Here is a 22,047-nt window from a genome sequence, read left to right on the forward strand (position 1 = left end):
TGAATTCAGTTTCATTGTGATCAGAGAAGATCAACAGTACAATTTCAATATATTTTTTCATTTATTGAGATTTGTTTGGGGATCTAAGATATGGTGGATCCTGAGAATGACGTATGTACATGAGAAGAATGTTACTGTGTTGCTGCTGTGTGAAGTGCTCTAAGTGTTCTATACGTTCTATATGTTAGGTGCAAGTGGTTTGGAGGATAGTTCAAATCTTGTATTTCCTTATTGATCTTCTGTTTAAATGTTCTATCCATTATTGAAACTGGTCTATCAAAGTCTCTTAATATTAATGTATAACCATCTATTCTCCCTTCCAATCTGTCAGTATCTGCTTCATATATTTTGGGGCTTTGCTGTTAGGTGCACATTTATTTATAATTGTTACGTCTTTTTATTGAATTGTCCTCTTTATCAGTATATAATGATTGTCTATGTCCCCTGCAGAGTTTTTGACTCGAAGTCTGTTTCATTTAACATTAGTATAGCTATCCATCTCTCTTTTGGTTACTATTTGCATGGCATATTTTTTCCCCATCATTTCACTTTCAATTTACTCGTGTCTTTGAATTTAAGGTGAGTCTCTTATAAACAGAATATAGTGGGATCATGCTTTTTTTTGGTCCATTCTGCCAATCTCTGTCTTTTTGCTTGAGTTAAAATTTAATATCCTAAATTATTAACTACCATATTTTATTTGATACCAACTTGATTTCAATAGCATATATATACACTGTTCCTATATCCCTTCATCTCGACATATTTTTTGCACTTGTTACAAGCTATATCTTTGTATACTGTGGGTCCAAAACCACACCATAGATTTCTCATTACTATTTATGCATTTGCAACTCAGCATCTCTAGGGAGTAAGGGGGAAAAAAGAAATACAATAAAATAGTACTAGCATTTAAAATTACCCAAATGGTTACCTTTCCCAGAGATCTTTGTTTCTTTATGCCATTTTGGACCACTGGCTAGTGGCCCTTCCTTTTTGCCTGAAGAACTTCTTTTAACTTTGCTTGTAGGGTAGCCAAGCAAACATCAGCTTTGCTTATCTGGGAATGTCTTCATCTCTCCCTCATTTTTGAAAGAAAGTCTCATTGAATATCAAATGCTTGATTGCCAGTTGTTTTCTTTCAGCATTCTTTGCTTTCATGGTTTCTGGTTTCTAATAAGAAATTGGAACTTAACCTAATTGGGACTCCCTTGTTCATAACACGTTGCTTTTCTCTTGCAGTTTTCAGAACTCTCCCCTTGTCTTTTGCATTTGGCAGAATTGATTAATAGTGAAGGGGCATATTTTTCCTCCAGTTTATCCTGACTGGTGTTCTCTGGATTTCTTTGATGTGTATATTCCCATTTTTGCTACATTCGGGAGGTTTTCTGTCATTATTTCTTCAAATATTTTTTCTGCCCCTTTCTTTCTTTCCTTTCCTACTGGGACTCCCATAATGCATATATTGGTATGCTTGACAATGTCCCAGCATTCTCTTAGGATATTTTTGGTTTTTTTAGTTCTTTTTTTCTTTCTGCTTTTCAGCAGAAGAATCAATAAATTCAATGAAAAGAGCAATTCTTTTCATTGAATTTGCTGATTCTTCTGCTGTTGAAATTCTCCTCCTAAGAATTTTTCATTTCAGTTATTGTGCTCTTCAACTCCAGTAGGTCTGCTTGGTTCTTTTTAAAAAATCCTATCTTTCTACTGAGAGTCTCATATTGTCCATTCACTGTTTTCCTGATATGTTTGGTTCTTTTTTTAAATCTTATCTTTTTATTGAGAGTCTTATATTGTTCATTCACTGTTTTCCTGATATGGTTATGTTTTGCTGAAATTGATACACTCAGCTTCCATGAGTGTATTGACCATTTTTTTGGTATCCTTTCATTCTTTCTCTATCTTTTCTTTTATCTCCTTGAGCATGTTGATGATCTTTTTTTTTCAAGTCTTTCTTAGATGTGTCCACAGTTTGGACTTCATTGACAACTCTTTTATCTCTTTCTTTGGAAAGACCATCATTTCCCATTTCTTTGTCTTGTAATCTTCTGTTGCACACTGTATATTTTAATATTTTAAAAGGTTAACTCTGGGATTTATTTCCTGAGATGTCTATCTTCTTGAATTTGCAACTAGCTGGTAATATGGCAGAGATTGTTCTGGAGTGTCAGAAGCCAACAAAACCAAGCAAACCTGAGCAAAAAAACAAATAAATAAACAACAAAAAAAATACCTTTCCCTGTTTTTGCAAATTGACCTTGCATCAGCTGGTGCTGTCTGTCAGACTTTAGCCCTCCAATCAGGAAGGGCTGCCCAGGGCAAATGTAAAGTGCAGAGTCTTCCCTGACTTTTCTCGACCTATGTCCTGTCCTGGGCTTGTGCTTCCTGAAGGCCTGAGGAATTGTCCTGTTTACAGGAGTTTGAATGCCTACTCTGCTTCCCAGGAAACAGATCTTCTCCAGGAAGGGTGTCGGGAGCTTCTTGCATTGCTCCCCAGAGCTGTGTTTTCTAGCCCACCCAGCCAATGCTGTTCTCCACAGCTCTGAGGATGCACTCTCCTTTAGGATCCCATGGCCTTCGTCCAGGGTGGGCTGGACTCTCCTTTAGGTTCCCAAGGCCTTCATCCAGGGTGGGCTGGACTAATGGCCACCCTCAGAACAGTGATCAGCGACTGCCCCCCACTCCCTGCATCTTGGGGAAGGAGATTTTGATGCCCGTCTCTGGTTCTAGCAAGCAACACTAGAGTCCAGATCAGACTGCCGCCTGCTGCAAGACCGTGGGGTAAGGGGCGGGGGGGCAGCGAGTGCTGGCAACTACTGCATAGAAAGAACAATTTACCGGTATTTACTGTAATTTACCAGCCTCTTCCTTCTACTCTTCTCTGGATGCTATACAGTGTTATACTGGACTCCAGATTCCAAAGTAGTTGATTCAATTACTTCCTGTTTAAAGGCTATTTTTGAGGACAAACATTCCTGGAGCTTCTTTATCCCATCTTTCCACAATTTCCCCCACTCACATTTAATAACACAAACAGAGACAGCTTTTTCCCAGAACAGATAATGTTCAACTAAAATTGTGTGGCTACGCAGTCGATTTTGCTATCTTAGTCCCTTCATATTCATATTTTATGCTTAGTTCTATAAATAAGCACAAAAATCAAACTGCATTATTTCAGGCTACTTTTCTCTTAATTTCACAATTGTTCCCTAAGTGATTTCACCTTGTAGAGCTCATGTCATTTAATATAATTGAGATACAAAAATCTTTACTGAGCTAATAAAAAGAAAAAGAAACTACTGTTGATCCCCAGAGTAAGGTATAAATTCACTCAAATAAATTTTATCTTCAAGTTAACTCCATGGTGCTAGTTCTCTGGGGAGCTAACTGATTTGTTTTAATGTATTTTTATAGATGTAGAAAGAAAATCCATATAATAATACATGGTTCATTGGCTTCTACACTAACTCCCAATACACTCACACCATATGAAACTTAAATAATTCCATGATCAAAGGTGCAGAATAACACAATATGCACAAGTTGACATTTGTATAGTTCATAGAAAATGTAATATACTATAAGCCTAGGAAAATCAGTAGATAATGCTTATTATTTAAGTGATGTATTTTAGAGAAATACATACATCACAAACAAAAATATGAACCACTAACACTCATTAATGCAGCCATTCCAATGTAAATCTCTGAAGCTAAATTACAAAATTGTACCTAAACTATATGTGGAGCTCTATAAAATGATGTACAAGTATGGAACAGACTGGAAGGAAACATTAAGGAGTAGAAATAGCTGATAATTCCAAGCAGAGAATATTGATATTTTTTTTAATTTCCTTTGGTATTGACTTAATACTGCTTATATAATAAATAAAAGTAGAAATAAAAGTACTGTTTGCAGGGATATTTTGCATATGTTTGTGTCTATATGTGCTTTCCCCAAGAAAAACGAAAAGCTCAATCAGACACTGAAACGTCTGACAGCTAGTATAGACCAATCCATGGGAGCTGCCTGAAGAGCTGTTATTGGAAAAGATTCTGAGGCCCAGTGGGAATCTTTATTTCATCAATATTTACATCTGCCCTGGGCTTTGGAAAGGGGAGCAGAGGCTTTATGCCAGCTATTTGCCATCTCTTCCTCTGCAGTAATATCAGAAATGTGGATCCCATAGAAGGTCCAAGAATATGCTAGGGCTTTCCTTTAAAGAATCAATTCAAAAGCTAGCAACCCAAACCATGACATAGCAAATCAGTTCCTGTCAAACAGGCAGTATAGAAAAGGCTATGTATATAGCTTTAGAACTTAGTATTTCTAAAGAAAATAATGATCAGAAAAATGAATGCAACCATTAAACATAGAAGACACAGGTGACAGGGAATTGGTGATGGATATTTTTAGGATCTGTTGTATTATCTAGTTGTTATGATTCCTACTTATTTACAATAAATGTGCATTGTCTTGAAAAAACACAAGCTTCCAGAGGGAGAACAGCTTGTGCCAATACAAGTACTTAAATGTCACCTAAGTTAAAGATTTAATTTGGTAAATTTCTGCTTTCCTATAAGACTAATCTGTATCACCACCCTTCCTATTTTGAAGGAGCCAAATAGTACTTTTTTGTACTCAGGGTTCATCAACAAGAAACACAGGGAACCTGGTCACAGCACAGGGGAGGGCTGAACCCACTGGAGCATTTCTACCCAGCGAGCATGATGCAGCTTGTGACTTGGAGCCTTGCACCTTTACAAAACCTCATCGGCTGCCTTTATGCATTTTCCATACATACCCAAAATAATTCAAAATTCTTAAATAATAGAAAAAGGTTTAAAAAATCCATAATTTAAAAAGGTCAGACATAAAGTCCAGGAAGGTCTAATTTCCAGCAGATGTCTTGACACAAATGGGTTGAATCTTGACAGTGTGAGACAATACCATGCCGGGTGCTGTCTTCAGAGAACAAAAAGTGTCAGATAAGAATGGAAAGAAAGTTAGAGCAAGCCTCACCACAGCTTGGACCTACCTCACCAGTGGGTAATTGGAAAATAAACAAAGAAGGAACTCTCATTAGGTGCAAAGTTCAGTCATCATGGGTGATGTGCAGGGAGGAAGACTCACAGTGCACAGTGAAGGTCTTTCCCCAGAGAGGCCCATAATTTCCAGAATAGTCAGTCCTATAGGACTTTATTTTATTGCTGGGCATTTTTTAGAAGTTAAATGTTCTACAATATATATAATTTTTAATTTTAACATAGTTAATGCAAAATTTCTCATTTCACCAAAACTTTTCCAATAGAAACTCTATCTATTTAATAAATGGAGGTGATAGCACAGAGATTGCGAGCATAATTTATAGCACTGAATTACATATTTTAATATGGTTTAAAGAGGAAAATTTAGATTGTAGATATGTTACTAGAATAAACATTTTAAAAAAAAAACGGATTGCACAATGTAAATACTGAACCCTAAAGTAAATTATGAACTATAATTAATGGTATAATTATAGGGGTGCACAGCCAATTCAGCGGTGGAATGCTCACCTGTGATGTGGGAGACTGGGGTTTGATTCCTGGCCCATGTACCACCATCCACAAAAAAAAAAAACCAGACATACAAAATAGTGCAATTATAAAGGCTCTTTTATGAATTGTAGCAAATGTACTACACTAATGTAAGATGTTAATAATAAAGTATACAAGTACTCTTTACGTTATGCATGATTTTTCTGTAAACATACTTCTTTAATAAAAAAATTATGATTTTATTATTCTAAGTGTACACTTCAATGGTATTGATTATATTCACAATGTTTTGGTACTTCCAAAACCACCACCCATTACCAAAACTTTTTTCTCACCCCAAACAGAAATGCTGTGCCCATTAAGCAATCACTCCCTGTATTAGTTTCTCAGCTGCCAAAACAAATACAATTTGGGTTGACTCAGCAACAGGAATTTATTGGCTCACAATTTCAGAGGCTAGAAGGCTTGCTTCCTTCTGGGGTTGGTATCTTCTGGTGGATTGGCAATTTGGGGGCTTCCCAATTTCTGTCACATAGCAACGCACATGCTGCCATGTATCTCCTTTCTCTTCTGGGTTCCACTGACTTCCAGCTCCTGGCTGCTCCCTGTGGCTTCTCTCTTGGTGGTCTTCTCTATAAAGTCTCCAGCAGTAGGGTAAGACCCATCCTGATTCAAAGACCCACCTTAACTGAAGTAACCTCATCAAAAGATCCTTTTTACAATGGGTTCAAACCCAAAGGAATGTACTAAGATTAAAAATATGTTTTTCTGGAGCACACAACTCCAAGCCACCAAACTCCCCTTAAAATATTTTTACTATTTCATCCTATAGGATGTTACACTGATGCCTGCATGATGCAGAATGCTGCAGCCCTAGAACCAAGGGAAAATGGGGCATCAAACATTTGGGGTTTTGTTTTAGCTGGCCAGGGGCTATTCTATGATATAGTTATCTGTTCTCCCCACACACCATCAAGTACCTGGCTTCTTTCAGTCCCAGACCAAGTGTCATCTACTCAGTGAATGAACCCTTCCCTGAACTTCTAAATATGAACCAGCACCTGGGAACCATAATCACTTGTCATACCTGATGTTCACCATGGCCCTGGTGATCTGAAATTATCTTGTTTGTTTATTTACTTGGTCTCACTAATACTTTCATCCCCACCATAATGTAAGTTCTATGAGGAGAAGGGACTGTCCCTACCTCATCAAACTCGGCATCTTCAGCTCTTAGACAATACCTGATACACAGCAGTTAAGTTTTGATGGAATGAATGAATGAATGAATTCAAAGGAGAATTCCTTCTGCTACCATTGTGAGGGAATATAAACCAGAAATCCAAGACTGCCTAGAGAACCAGAATATTACATCAATCTAAAGAGTCTCAAACTATTAAGCTCTTTAAAGCATGTGTTTTGTTAATATATTTATTGCTCTATGATAAAGTATATGAGTAACCTCTTGTACCAGATACAGAGCATTTAATTTATAATGATCATCAACAAAGCTGGTGCAGCTTCTTACAAGGTCTGGAAGGAACCATGGTGAGGATGGAGCATGCTTCGTCTGCCTAAATATCCCATCTGCTTTCCCCTAATCATTGCATAAAGGAAAAATCCACTCCTCTTACCACCTTTACAAAACTACGGCCAACAGGCTGACCATAAAGTCCTTGAATTCCACAACAAGATACAGCCTGGTCTCTGAAACTGTCAATCAAGAACTGAAAGATGCTGGATCTGGACATGACTGCAGAAGTCCACAGACCAAACCCGTCCCTTCTTTCCACTCACGTTTGGGTTTCCGGACACTGAAATCCTTTTCAATCCTGAGGATCCTGGAGATAGCCAATCTCCACCAGCAGTTCAGGACCAAGAAAAGACACAGGTAAAGCTTCCCGGAAGAAATCAAGAGGGAATTATTTATTTGCCTTCAATCTCATCTGAACTGACCCACAATGTCTTAATCAAATGAGGGAAATTGCCATAAGTGAATTAAAATGTCTCCTTGCCTGTGAGTCAAAAAAAGTTTAGTGTTTCTTTAAAAATATGGATTAGTGGGTATTTCCTACACTCATCCAAAGTAGGTTTATTCGAAGAATATATTTCTAAACCTGTTAGTGATACATTAAAGTGGCATGCTCATGGAACTTTCTATATCAAAATACCCAAAGGAATTACCCAATATCAAAGATTAAGGTCAGCACACATTAGTATTCATAAGGCATTCCATTACAGCAGCATCTCTCAAATGAAAAGGTAAAGAACACTATTATCAATATTGAAACAATCTATCTGTTAAAAAGGTTTTATCGATTTTTCCCTACCACTGTGCTGCCGTCAATGCTAGTGTCAGCTCTATGAAGTGGACACTATCATATGCCAGCTTAAGTTGATAATTCCCAGATGGACTTCCCCAATTTTCTGCAGCATCACATTCTGTGCACTTCACAACCAATTTCATTGAACATCAGCTAGGAAAAGACTTGGAAGACTACAAACATCTTGGACAAATGTTCCCACTGAGCAAAAATATTGGAAATGAATTTTAAAATAAGAAGTTATTATATCACATCAAGGTAAGCAAACATGACACATAATAGTTCGTTAAGGCCAAAATGAGCCTCTTACATTAACAGTACAAAATCAACAGGAGCAGCAGCTACAGCAGCAAATACTTACATGGGGCAAACATCATGATCATTGTTATTTAATCCTCAGACTCCTATAATTTATGTACTATTAGAAGCCACATTTCCCTGATGGGTAAACTGAGGCACAGAACGCTGTAGAAACTGGCCTAGTATCACAAAGCAGTTATTAATAGTAGTCAAGATTCAGGTCCAAGCATTCCAGCTGTAGACTACAAATTCTTAATATTTATGCTTTCATCTGCCTCAGTCTCTGCCACCTAATTCTGAAACACTGCAAAGGGTCATTCAGCATAGAGTACAAACTTCCAGGAAGCTACACATTGCAAGAGGAATGGACACAAATAGTGCAGATCTCTCCTCAAAGATTTCTACAACAAAGCTTTGAAGTCCAAGTCCTTCTCTTTCTTCCAGACTCCAGCCAAACTTCCCCTTGCCCTCTCAGCCAAAATAGAACTCTCTTGCCTTTAAAAATCTTCTCTACTCCCAAGACAGTACTTATAAACTTCCCTTGAAGATGTGTCTTGATTCTTACATGAAATAAGCATTTGGAAACTAGGAACCACTTCTACTTTGTCTATTGCCCCATTTAAACTCTAAAACATAGCTCTTCAGTGCTCTTTTTAAAAAATTTCTTTTACTTTTGGCAACCAGAAATAAAGGCATGAGAATCCACTAATATTCATCGATTAAATTCCACCTTCCAAAATCAGTCTTCAAAGTCATTATTTCATTAACATATATTTAGGAAGCATTTTTCAGCTTCCCCCAAGAATGGCTGGGCTTTCACCAAACTATACGGTAGTCATCAAGAAAACTAAATCCACCATGATAATAGGATGTGTCCATGTCTAACATCAACTCTCTGACCTTAAGGCTTAATTAAGAATGCAAAAGGAAGACACACCTTAAAAATTAGAGTAAAAATCTATAGTATTAAGAAAAGCTGGGGTAGTATCTCAAATCTTTAAAAATAATGGCTTTCAGTTCAATAAAGTAGACTGAATTAGATCATTTCTTTGTCCTGTAAAGTGTGTCTCGAGTTATTTTTTGCAATATTATAATTTAATACTAGTTCCTTGTCAGGCTTTATTTCATCCCCTTTCTTATTCAGATTAGAATGCAATGTAGAACAAAACAGCAGCAGCACACAGGAATCTGATCTCTGGGGAAAAGTTTCCATAAAATTGTGGGCACTTATGCATTCAAACCTTTGTAGGATTATGTATTACCAAGGACCCTGACTCTCTCTTTTTCTTGAATAAAGGGAATTTATGAAGTGCTATTATATGCAAGGCCCTCTGCTTATATTATTACTAATGTTAACAGCATCTAAAGATCAGTCTTTTCACTTACATTTTACAAATAAGAAAACTGAGCTTTAGTGGCATAAATGCATGACAGACCTTTTTTTTTTGAACCTTGGTCTGATTCCAAATCCCAGACTCTTCCCATTAAGTAGGCTATGGTAAAATCAGGGAGTAGAAAGCATGTCCTGCACAGCTAGCCCACTAGGTGGAAATTTCTTAAATGGTCCCACCAGAGGCTGACCTCATCAAAGTCTGGCTTCCAGGAAAGCTTGTTGAATGAACAGAATTAACTTGGAAACTTCATTTCAATTAGCACACACTGTAGTGCTTGATCTTCCTATCTCAAAGAAGCTGTTTGGCTGATAAAATCTGATAATAAATGTCAAAATGTTTTCAAAGTTTTAAAATGATAAATAAATTCAAATTAAGAAGTTGTAATTGTGCAGAGAGGCATATGACAAAAAAATGAATCAGCCCAGATGAGACTGTTTCCATAAAGGGAACTAATATTAAATGTCTAATAGTTAATTATTTCCAGAAAAACGAATAATTAATATACCAGCATAAAGTATGAATACACATGTACATGTAAAGGGATGTGTTCTACAGTTTCAGACAATGCTTTATTACATAATTAAAAAACCAATCATGACAATGTTCTGTAAGTACTCAGATCTTAACCATAGTCACTATAGGTAACATTTCATAGAGAATTAGTGGTTTTTTGATTGGCCAGTTTCGGGATATTAGTACAAACCAGACAGATGAACAAAGCTGTGCAAATAAGATGTTCAGAAATGGCCGCAAAATCTCATATTAGAAAAGAGTTTAACCCATAGCCAAGTTTCCATTCATAACATATCATAGTATTATGGTAGACAAATGGCTGGATTCTTATCGGAATGACATCATTCAGCACAGCTGAGTGCTCTTTTGAAAGGCACAAGAGACTGCTTGGGACATTAGACGGCAAGATGCTTTAGCTACATCCTCTCATTTCACACTCACTCCCATCAGATCCGGCATCTGCTATCATGTCCTCAAGAGGCCACTCTATGTCCACATTAAAGGTGGGTCCCTAAGAGGTAGCTCAGAAGCCACGTGAAGGCAAATGGAGCTTTCAGCAGAAGTAATTCCAGCTTCTCCAAGACCACCTCAAGCAGAGAAGGTGCCAGCTCATTTGTATATTTTGGATCCTTAAAAGACCTCACTGGAGAAATAAGTGCCGATGCTTAAACATAAATAAATAAATAAGTAAATAAGAAATGAAGAAACGAAAAAGCTCCTAGATCTAATCAAGAGCACCATAAGAATTTTATCAGGGTTTTGAAATGTCAACATCTGTATGTATTTAAAAGCCTAAATCAACTTCAAAACATAAAACCACATTCAGGAATTAAGGTGGTATTTAGACTTAAGTGACTGTTTGCTTTGTTCCACAAATCTACTCTAAGAATTATGTGTTTATGGTATTACTGGGGTCAGGTGAAGAAAAGAGACTTTTCCAGAATATCCAGTTTCATGTACTCACAATCTTAGGACAGGAAATTACTCTCAAGTGACATATTTATAAAGACCATGCAAAATCTATCACCAGAAGAGGGTTTAGCAGAATTTCAGGGCTTCATCAATACTGCTTTTAAAGTGTCCTTTGTAGTGAAAGATTTCACCTCTGCATTCAGCCTGGGGAATGCATTCAGCAGCAGCTTTCGCCCAGGAATTCCAGAATTTTTGTTGAACTAAGTCTTGGAGAGCCTCTAATTTTGTGCTTAAGCAACCTGCCTAGGAAGCAAGCAGAGTGATGCAACTGAAATAGCACTGGCATAGACTTGAATAATAGGGAAAGAAGAAAAAGAAAAAGAAAAAAAAAAGACATGGGCCAGAATTCCAACCAAGTGAGTGATCAGATACAACTTACTTAGCTTCTCTGAGTCTCTGTGTTCTCTTACCATAAAATGGGGATAAGACTCCTGCTTAGTCGAATTTCTGAGACGAATTAAAGTACAAAATGATGCCACCAATTAGTAGAACCTTAGCCCGCCAAATGAACGAAACAGATAGCAGATGAGTCTATGGGTCCTGTAAACTAAGAAAGGCAAAAATCTTCCACTAAAGAAAAATAAAAACAAAACTAAGAATGAAAAAGTGCATATAGAAAACTGAACACAAAAAGCAAGCAATAAACAGGGATATTGGGCTCATGGAAGTAAAGCTAGAGATTGTCACAAGGCTGAAAGTTGAAGAGAAACCAGTTAATGAAGCAACTGAATACCACAGTTATAACTGAACAGAGCCATGACAACCTGACCAAACTTTTTTCTATTCTGCATGTAAATAATTCAGGGTTTCTAAAGGCAATTCATAACATACCTTATCAGTTCTACCATGTCTTCTGGTTCAAATATTAACAGAGGAAACTTAAGATCCTTATTTGTCATTTCTCAGAATTGCTAAATGTCTCTGAGATTCAGGGTGATGAAAGAAATGTCAGAGAAATTATACCTGCTTAGACAGGCCTAAAATGCTAACGGCAATTTCGGTTATGGATTCCTACATAATTCAAAACACTAAATTATGTAAGGGATGACAAACATGCCAAAGAGGAGAAAAGAAAGAAAAGGGAAGGAACATTGTGGAAGTAAAGACTTGTAGAATGGAAATAGTTCATTACAGGGTCTGTTCCTACGACAGATGAGTTCAATTAAAGTATGTCACTGTAGGAAAAAGAGCTATAGATGCATTTTACCTTACAGACTTAGCCACCAACTGAGGGTGTAAAGGGTAAGCAAGCCTGCAGCATCTCTAGGCCTCAGCTACGTTTGTTAAATGAGGGGACAATGGGAGGTGGAAAAGCTGACCCCAAGCGTCATTTCCAGCCTATAAGACTAGGTAGCTAAGCTAATTATATAACTTTTACATTAAGCAGAACTATTATAGCCAGTGTTGGTTATTGTGGTTCAGGTAACATGTTCTGTTTGGATAAACTAAGTTCTCAAACTAAATCCCAAATATGTTTCATACTGCTGAAATTAGCAACACACCCTCTAAAAACGAAACAATGCTCAATTTTTTAAACATTTTTTTTTTGGTCAATGACTTCACCATTGCCTTTTGGATCTGAAGAAATTCTTCATAACACTTCTCAGAACATGGTCACTTTCACACAGTGAAATACTTCCTTTTAGTTTTTCTCATCAGTTTATAGATGTCATGAGTATTCAATTAACTACATTTTAATTAGCAAATTTTAAAGGGTCATCTGAGCCTTTCAGTTCCTCAAATGCATCCATCCATTAATTTCCCAAAACTATCCCTCTGTACTTTCAAACCTCTCTGCTGACTCTCCTACCCAAAGGACTCTTCACGCACTACTCATCCTAGCTAAACCCTGTTCTCTTTCCTGCTGAGCCTCAATGGCCCTCCCTGTGAAGGGTGGCCTTCCCCACATGCTCCACAGCACCCAGCACCTCACCATCAACAAACAGCACACTTCATCGTGATCACTTGTTACATCGTCTGACATCCCATTCGAAGCTAAAAACTCTGAGAAGCAGAGATCTGTTTTATTCGTCATTGAATCTCCAGGACACAGCACACACCGTGCATATTCCATTAATTGTTTTGGATGAAAGGACAGATATTTATTGATTTCTGCTCATTTTAACACTTTAAAAAAAATACAAATCTGCCACTTCACTGTCGGCACCAACGAAAGCCTACATATTCCATACAAAAATTAATCACTGCAGAAGCAGCTACAAAAGAGCACTGGTCAATCTGAATAATACGCAAAATGATATGACTCATTTTTTTAATAATAGAAAGTAAGAAATTAAGAGGCTACCTGGTAAACATTCTACCTTGTGAAAATTATATGCATTCACAACTTTCAACAAACCCCTCCTCGCCATGCTTCAGCTGGTTCTTGTTTACTTTCCCACATTGGGGGCCTCCTCCTACCAGCCAGAGCTCAGGCTATCAAATACTTTAAAGGCCAAAGGGAGTGGAGGATTCATACTCAGCCTATAAAAAGCATAAGGAAACCCTTTCCACCTTTTAAACCAAAGGAATCCGAATTTTTTTCATAACTGGAACAACTAGGAGAAATGTCCAAATTTCCTCCATGCCCATCGTCTCATTCTACCCTCTCTCCTTGGGAGGGCACATCTACTCCTACAGCTTCCACCATCACCTAGAGACCAGCTCTTTCAAATCTCTGCAAATGCTTATTTCTTTTGTCTGCTGCAGACCCTTGACCTATCTAATCATCCACTCCAAATCTCTGCCTTGGAGTTACCCAGATACTTCAAACTCACCCTTGTCCATGAGATTCATTATTATTCTCTTAAAACAGGCTTCTCCTACTCTCATGCTGATCCATGTTACCGGAACCAGCCCAGGGGCCAAGGTACACTCCCAAGCCTCAGCCTCAAAGCCTCCTTCTTCCTCATCACTCTCGCCTACCTTCTCACCTTTGTAATCTCTGAGATATCTCTGAAATCCTTCCACACCTCTGCTTCACTAGGCTTTAAAGCCACGCCTTGTGACCTCACTCCTGACCTACAATAACTTCTTAACTCCTTTCCTGCTGATTCCTTGCCAGAATTAGGGTATCTAATTCTGTTCTTCCATAACACTGTAGAGCAAACGTTTCTCGATTAGTCTGCAGGGATCTCCTCTGTCTTGGTCAATGGTATATTTCCTTCTGGTGCTTAACATAACGCTTAGACCAATGAGGCAGGCAATAAGTGACCAGATGAATGAATGACGCACGGACACTCATTCCAGAGAGCACCAGAAACAGCTGGTACTCCCAGAATTAGATTCTGTTGCCTCTCATAAACTCAAATTAATATTTGTCTAAACAAATTTTCTAGAGGAGGAATGAAGAAAAATTAGCATGTAGTTCACACCTAAAGATAATGTATCACACTACACACACATATATTCACAAATATGCTTACTCATGGTACCTTACGTTATAGGGCTATTCAGCAATAAAATGCATATAATGGTGGGCAAGATTTTTTTTCAAGGACAGCCTATAGAAGTTCAAGGTGCAGATTTTTTTTTTGGAAAACTTCCAGGATATTATGGACAAACACAATATCTTCAAATCCTCTCTTGGCCTGGGGAAAGGAAGGGATTGGCCTTCAGGAGAAGGGTCCCTATGCTAAAACCCAGATCAAACCCCAGCATTCCTAAAAAGGGCCACCTTCCAAAATCACCAGGAACCTCCACACAACTCCCCACTGGGGAATTCCATATTAACCCATAATAATGCTGAAATAGGCACTTTCGTGTTATACAATCATATGTGTGGGCACTTAATCATTTGCTGAGGCTGAAGTCATGCATATATTCATGAAATTAGAAAAAAACTGTACTAGGAGAGAATGACAATACTAGTCTTTTTTTCTAATCTCAGTTTTCGTCCCTAAAGAAAAACTTGCTAACCACACAGTCTAGCAAACGATGACAATAGTCAAATAGGAGCATTCCAAACAGTCTCAGGCCTGCCTCCCAGACCTGATGCCAACAAGCAACAGCGACATTGATGAAAACTCTCCCAGGTGGGATGAGAGGCAAAGCAATGGAACCAAACTGAATCCTGGCTGAGCTACTTCCCAGCTGCATGACGTTGGGCAATTCCTTTGATCCCTCTGTGCCTCAGTTTGCTCACACATGATAAGGCCCTATCTCATGGAGCTGTTCCAATGACTAAAGGAGTTAATATTTCTTAGCACAATGCATAACACAACTCGAGTGCTCAAAAATGTTAGCTGTAATAAGATAAAGTATTATCACATGGCAATAATAATAATATGTTAACATTAACATTGATCTCCCTCTCCTTCCTCCATCACTACAAGGGGATAATTCACCCAACCAGTTCTCTTAAAAACTAAAAGCAATGATTCTCGAACTTTAGCATGCACCAGAATCATCTGGAGGGCTTCTTAAAACAGATTGCTGTGCTGCAGAGAGTTTCTGAGTCAGGGGGTCTGGGGTGGAGTCTGAGAATTTGCATTTCTAACAAGTTAATCTCAAATTTGTGGGTGCTGCTGGCCTGGAAAGACATGTTGATAAACACTAAGAGATCTCACTGCATCAGCAGAGGGGATTGTGGATCCAACCCCCCAGAGCTTTCTATGTCCCTCACTGTGCCTTGAATGTGCCTCCCAGGACCCCTTCATCTCCAACAACAATGCCCAACTCAGCTCAAGGCTCGGGGATCTTTAAAGGTTCCCACACAGCCTCTATGCCAGCACCCTTTAACAAAACAGCGTTCAATGGGATCAATGAACTCAATCTTGAGACTAGAAGCTCCCAGGCAGCCAGGATCTCACTATATTCAGTGCTTGAGGCATAGAAAAACTGCAACAGATGTTGACCAACAGAAGGAAAGCTGGGAAAACCAAATGGTCCACAAAATCAACCAACTTGGAAAGTCTTGTAGACCAGCCCAGGGTCTTTCTCTCAGAACTGTGCACTGGATGTGAAGTGCCCAGAGTCCCTGCTGAGCCCAGGGTCCCTCCCACCCAGCCAGCAGTCTCTTCTCTGCTCAAAGGGCCACGAAGTCCTTTGTCTCCAATGACAAAATATGCACTCATCCTTTGAGCCTAATGGAGCTTCAGGCCCCTCACCCATGCGCTACCAGCTAGGACAGTCTGTGTTTTCAGGAGAAGGGGAAGCCAGGTTGCAATCAGGAAGCATTTCTTTATGAGCATTTCTTGTAAGTTGCTCCAAGTGATCTCAGCAGAAAGACAAAGAAATTTCCAGCAAATTGTTGCAATTTCTTGTTCTCATTCTAAATACTCCTGTTCAAATCTAATTGTGCATTACTTTTTTGTCATGAGAACCACCAGCTGTTTACCTTCTAGCCTCACAACACCTGGATCTGCCCCATCTTACACTCTACATTCTTTGCTCCCTGGCCCTTTTGCTTTTCTGGGAATTTCTCTAATTCTTGCCATCTATTCACCCTCACTCAGCCACTCTCATTATAAACCAACTAAGTGCACTTTTTTTTTTTTAATAAACACTTCTGGGCAGGATTTCAAAATCCTCTAAGGAGAGGTTCAAGGTGTTTTTCTATTCCACTGCCAAATGAAAATAGAGGAAGAAATCGGGGACAATCGTGATTCAGGTAGAATACCCTAGCTGATCCTCCCAACACAAGCAAAAAGTCTTTCTTCCAAAGCTAACTGGCAGCACCTCAAAGTAATTTAATTATGAAACTCCTTGATTTCTGTATATCATTACCAGCAATTGTAAAGGTTTCAAGAAAGCAATGCTCCCCATATCAGGAAATATTCTTTTAAATTCTAAACACGATTTTCACTGTCATTCTACACAGTATAATAATTTTAACTTGAAAGTCATCTTTGTAGTGTGCATGCACTTAAAGAAATCATCAATTGAGATGTTATAGATCAATTACTCAAAAGTCAAATTAGGAGTTTTATCAATTCAGAAGTCCTTCCCTGATAAGTGCAATGTAGTACTCTACAATTCTAAAGATAGCATGAAGGAAAAATTGATATATCTTTGAAAAAATACATATTATTTATTTATACACAAACACAAAGTCATTTCTAGGTGAGAACAGCCTCTCTCCACCTTACAGCTATGGAAAAAAATCAAGCTGAAAATATGTTAAAGCACATGAATAATACGAAAATCAACTATTCCTTCTTTGGGCAACACAGAGGAAATACATATACAGTTTTGCTAATTGGTCCCATTTGGACATGTTAGGCCCTCAAAAATCCATTAAGGAAGACCGAATAAACTTTACCTTTCAAAACTAGCTGTTCACTATTTGTCCCTGTTAAGTCACAGTTTAACCACAGAAGTACAAAGAAAGCAGCACTCATTTTATTCATAATGACTACTTTTATCCCCAGAAGGTATGAATGATGTATAATATTAAGTTTGAATTCTCACTTCCATTATATCTGCCATATTTCCACTATCTGTCCTCTCTGCAGCACGGAATAGGAAAAAGAAAAAGGGGGGGGGGGTTCTGCCTTCAGAAATATCCACATTCACTTTTCAGGGACCACCCACTCACCTTGTACAAATTGCCAGATTCCTCCCCACCTAGTTAACTTATCTAGAGGAGTAAAAACCACTTTGTAGATTAAGTGTGACAAAACAAGCCTGTAAGGTGACTTGCACGGTGGGTGGCAGTTGATTCTTAATCTTATTTTAAGGACGATTTTCATAATTGTTGGCCCTTTATATTATTGACAAGGCTAATGACAAATATTCTTCAAAAACTTTACAATCTCCCTGTATTTAAGTGTTTAATTACCAAAGATCAAAGAGGCGCCCAGGCAAAGCACCATGTGCCACTGGTCTCTCTTTAAACATCGCCCGGGAGGAAGAAAGAGTGCCCTCAAAATTCCCCTTTGTTTCAACACCTGTGCTAACCAGCGAGCGCATCAGCCCGCCTCGCAGAGGCTCGCTCTTAGCAGGCATACAACAAATATTTGAATTGAAGTGTTGCTGACTCAAACATAAAACAAACGCTAATGGAAATTATAATCCGTGCACGGATCCGCGATTCCGTACCCGGGTGAAGCAGCTTTTCTCAAAGCCCCACAGTCCCCGGGCAGAGCGGGAAGCCAAATGGTGCCCGTAAGTGCCGCTGCCAACCTAAGTGCCGGAGCAAACTCACGCCACGTGTAGGCGGGGCTGAGACCCCCAGACTGCACACCGCAGTTCCGAGGAAGGGAGAAAACTCAGGGTATGGAAACCCAACCATTGTTAAAACCCGTCAGCGCACTATTTGCTTAACAAATGGTCAGTGCGCCGCGGGACGAACTGCGGAAGCCATCACCTCTCAGGTTCATCACGGTCCCCCTCTGGCCCCCTCTGGCCCCCTCCCACCCAATCCCTTTCGCACTCTCGCTCTGACTGAGACATTCTGTCACCTACACAATTACCATAAGCCTTTCTGCTCTCCTGCGGTGGGCCAAATGTCAAGGTTAAGGAACCACAGTTGAATTTCTGGGTCCCCGCGACAGGAGCGCATCACAAGCCACCGGGGGAAGGGCGGACAGGCCAGAGGGAGTCAGGCAGTGGCGGTGGCCGGTGACTAACTCCGCTGCGCCGTGGGGAGACCTGAGGTGTGTCCTTTAAAATGCAATGAAACCCCGGGCAGGGTGTCCTCCCCCGCAGCGCACGCCGGCACTCCTCGTCCCGGATTTCGGCCTCCCGTCCCCAGGACGCTTTTCTGACGGCTTGACCTGCAGCTCCGGGTGACAGCAGCGCCACCGAATTCCCATCCTGGACCCTCGGTCCAGGGATCCCCCAACTCCCCGCCTCGGGTCGGGGCAGACACTCACCCCCAGGAGAGAGCAGCGGCGACCCTGCCGCCCCCTTCCTCCCCCGCGCGCGCCGACCTCGGCGGTCCCAGACAGCGTCCCGGCGCTAGAAGCCGGACCCACGCGCGCCGCTCACCTGCGCGGGAGCCGCCGCCGCCGCGGCCGTCGGGGAGCAGCCGGCACGCAGCGGGGGCGGGGACCTGGGCCGGCCGCCGCCAGACTTCCTCGGCTCCCGCCCGCGAGCCCCGCCTTAAAGGGGAGGAGGTGGCCGCGCGTCACCTTAAATCCGCCTCCGACCCGCGCGCGGGCGCGGCTGCCGGTGGCCCAGCCGCGTGTCGCAAGAAGGCTCTGCGGCTCCGGGCTGGGCAAGAGCCTGCTCGTCGCTTCTTCGTCTGGGTTGGTACACAGGAAGGGGAAGGTGTGTCCAGAAAGTCCCGCAGTGACTTGGAAGTTGAGTTTACTTGCGTTTTAGCTCAAAGTAGAGAAAGAGGAGGGAGTGCGGCTTCCAGATCCGTGGTTTCTTAATAGCGCGTCTCCACTGATACTCAGAGGAGATCTGTCTGCCCCCGTCAGTCCCTAAACGGTTCATGAAAAGGGGATAGCCTAGGACTTTGCCGCTGTGACCCCGGGAAGAGGTACCTGAGCCAGGCAAACTTTTAAACCTGTGCCACGTGGTGCGCGATGGGTGGAAGTGGGCTCCCCGGGTCCAGCGAGCTGTTTTTCTGAGCCCTAGTTGGAAAGGCCGAAGTAGGTGCCCAGCGGAGCTGCGCTGAGTGCTTAGTGCTTAGGACTGCCCCGTGGAGTCCCCTTGGTGCAGTAATCAGCACTGAGGTGCTCGGTAAATATTGGCTGAGTGTTCCTTCCCCTTTTCATTCCATATCTTTCCCCTCCCTGCTTTCTTCCTGCTGTAACCTTTTTTATCGCACTTTATTTACTCTGTTGCTCTGTCCACTTAGTTTCTTTCCCCAATTATTAGTGAGCCCGCGTGTACTGTGTACCGATTCTGTGCAGGATGCGATCAGGAACTGCCACCCATGAAACAGCAGTTTTAAAGTTGAATACAAGAGGTTTGGAAACACTCTATACTGAGTGTGGCATGCGATAGGTGGTTATGAGAACGGACGGTTTGTGAGCTGGAGAAGGACTTAAATGGGTAGTAATTGCTGATTAAGAACTCTAGCTCTGAAATCAGAAAGATCTTAAATCAAATCCTGCCTGGGCAACTAATTGTGTAAGCCAGCGAGTTCACTTAACTCTCTGACTTTCAACGTTCCCTAGTAAAATAGAACTAAAATAGCTATCCCATAGCTAAATTCTGAGACATAATTAGATAATTTGCCTACCTTACTTGCCACAGCGTCCTGGCCCATAGTAAGTAAGCATTTAATAAAGATTAGCTAATGACAGTAATACTCAGGTAAGAAATGGTGGTGGGGAAGGGATAAAAATGTTAATAACAGGAGAATTTGTGAGGAAAGGTTAGAAAACAGTGCTGCCATCATCACGAAAAACCTACGTATTCTAGCTGCCAAGGCTAAAGCACAAATGTGTATCAGTATCTGTGCTCGGCATGTAACACGTGAAAATATTTAATTTTCACAAACCTAGAGACAATAATATCCCCAGTTCAGGATGAGAAATCTGTGTAATTCAGAACCATGAAAGAGCATGCCAGAGGGCACAACTCCCATCTCTGCAGAGAGCTACCTGAGGCCTGGTGACAAATTTGCACTTTTTCCACCAAGCTTTCACTGACAGTTACATCCCCTGCCTTAGAGAACAGAGGTAACCCAGAAGATCAGACCAAGTTTGGGATGAAGAAAAAGAGCAGAAGTTAGGAGAAGTAACGAGCATACCTTGAAAGCAGATTAACAATGCAGAGCATTAAAATAGCAAGTGAACCAACACAAAAAGCTTTTTTCTCTTAACTCCTGCCAAAGTGGAGTTCCTGTTCTGTGGTTCCTGCATCTCAACCACAAGTTGAAAATGAATAACAGCTTTTTTCGATCACTAACTTCTACAGAAAGTGAAACATCCGAAGTTACGGAAATCTAAGGTCACACTTCCCCCCTCCCACCATCATACCCTCCTCTGCAATCCTTACCGATTTTTTTTTTTTTTTTTTTTAGTATTGTTCAAACATATCACCTGCTCTTTTTAATAGTATTTTCCAGCCAGGTAATAATATTGTTGCTTTAACCAATTGGGCTTTGCTGTTTAACCATACCAGCACTTAGAACAGTGTTGGACTCATTTCTGCAGCTGATAAATTATTAATGCACCGTTGTTGTATTGGATTTCTTAAACAGGTTTTTACCAAGTCTTACATTATGGACACTGGTCGATGATGTCATAATTGCTGTATATATACTGCATTTGTAATAGGTGAACTTCTGTCTCTTGCCTTCTTAGATTCACATAAGCAATAAGATATTTGTCCTCTGAAGAAACAGCCCTGTTGTGGCTATAATAATGAGATGGAGATTTCTCACTCTCTCTACTTACACGAATCCTACCAGATACAATTGCTTTTATATCTTAAACCATGTATGTTTGGTTGCATGGCAATCTAGTAATTTCTCCTATTCTAGTGCATTTTAAATGGTGCACATCTTCCACATTGTCTAATGTGTTCCTTTGCTAGCACAGCTGATACTGCCTGTTCTACATTCAGAAGCCACATTAGCAATGTGGTTATACCTGTTTGAATATGCCAGAATAGGATGGGTTAAAAATCACGCAGTTGCCCAGAATCTCCCACTAGTGGAGGTGTCTTCTCTAAAACAGAGAAGATCCTGTCTGCAAATGCATAGGAGTTATCACTCCAACTCTTCTCTGATCCCTGGAAATCAAGACAAACCTCCCTTGGGGTCGTCCCACATCTGATCCTGCATTCAATCCAGTTAGGCTCCAGTTGGAGGACTCAAGGCTAATCTTGGGAGTACAGGTTCCTTGAACACCCAAGAGAATGGATTCTGAATCTGCTGGGTGGCATGAATGTTGGATGGCACCTAGCAACCCTCGCAGTTTCCTTTGTTGGTGTTCATTGTCACTTCTGGTTCAATAAAAACAGATGTACAAAAACACTTGAGATGTAAACATATGGATATTGATCTACCAGGAGGTGAAATCAATCTAATGGCTAAAGCACAATTCAGTCCCTTGTCCAAGTGGCAAATGTTCAGTGTATGCTTGAAGGAAGCATATG

The 22,047-nt window shown here is 40.3% G+C and overlaps 1 protein-coding gene across 6 annotated transcripts in view; it reads right to left on the bottom strand.

Annotated features, from left to right (window-relative positions):
- Window positions 1–19,040, bottom strand: part of MCTP2 (multiple C2 and transmembrane domain containing 2) — a 254,637-nt gene extending 235,597 nt beyond the window's left edge. For 5 of the 6 annotated variants that reach the window (XM_077124086.1, XM_077124085.1, XM_077124083.1 and 2 more), the window contains exon 1: window positions 18,976–19,040. The gene's annotated coding sequence lies outside the window, so the exon portion shown is untranslated. The other variant, XM_077124084.1, reaches the window with a different exon arrangement.
- Between the last annotated feature and the right edge of the window lie 3,007 nt (window positions 19,041–22,047).

The sequence above is a fragment of the Tamandua tetradactyla genome, chromosome 12, assembly GCF_023851605.1.
Source record: "Tamandua tetradactyla isolate mTamTet1 chromosome 12, mTamTet1.pri, whole genome shotgun sequence".
NCBI lineage: Eukaryota > Metazoa > Chordata > Mammalia > Pilosa > Myrmecophagidae > Tamandua > Tamandua tetradactyla.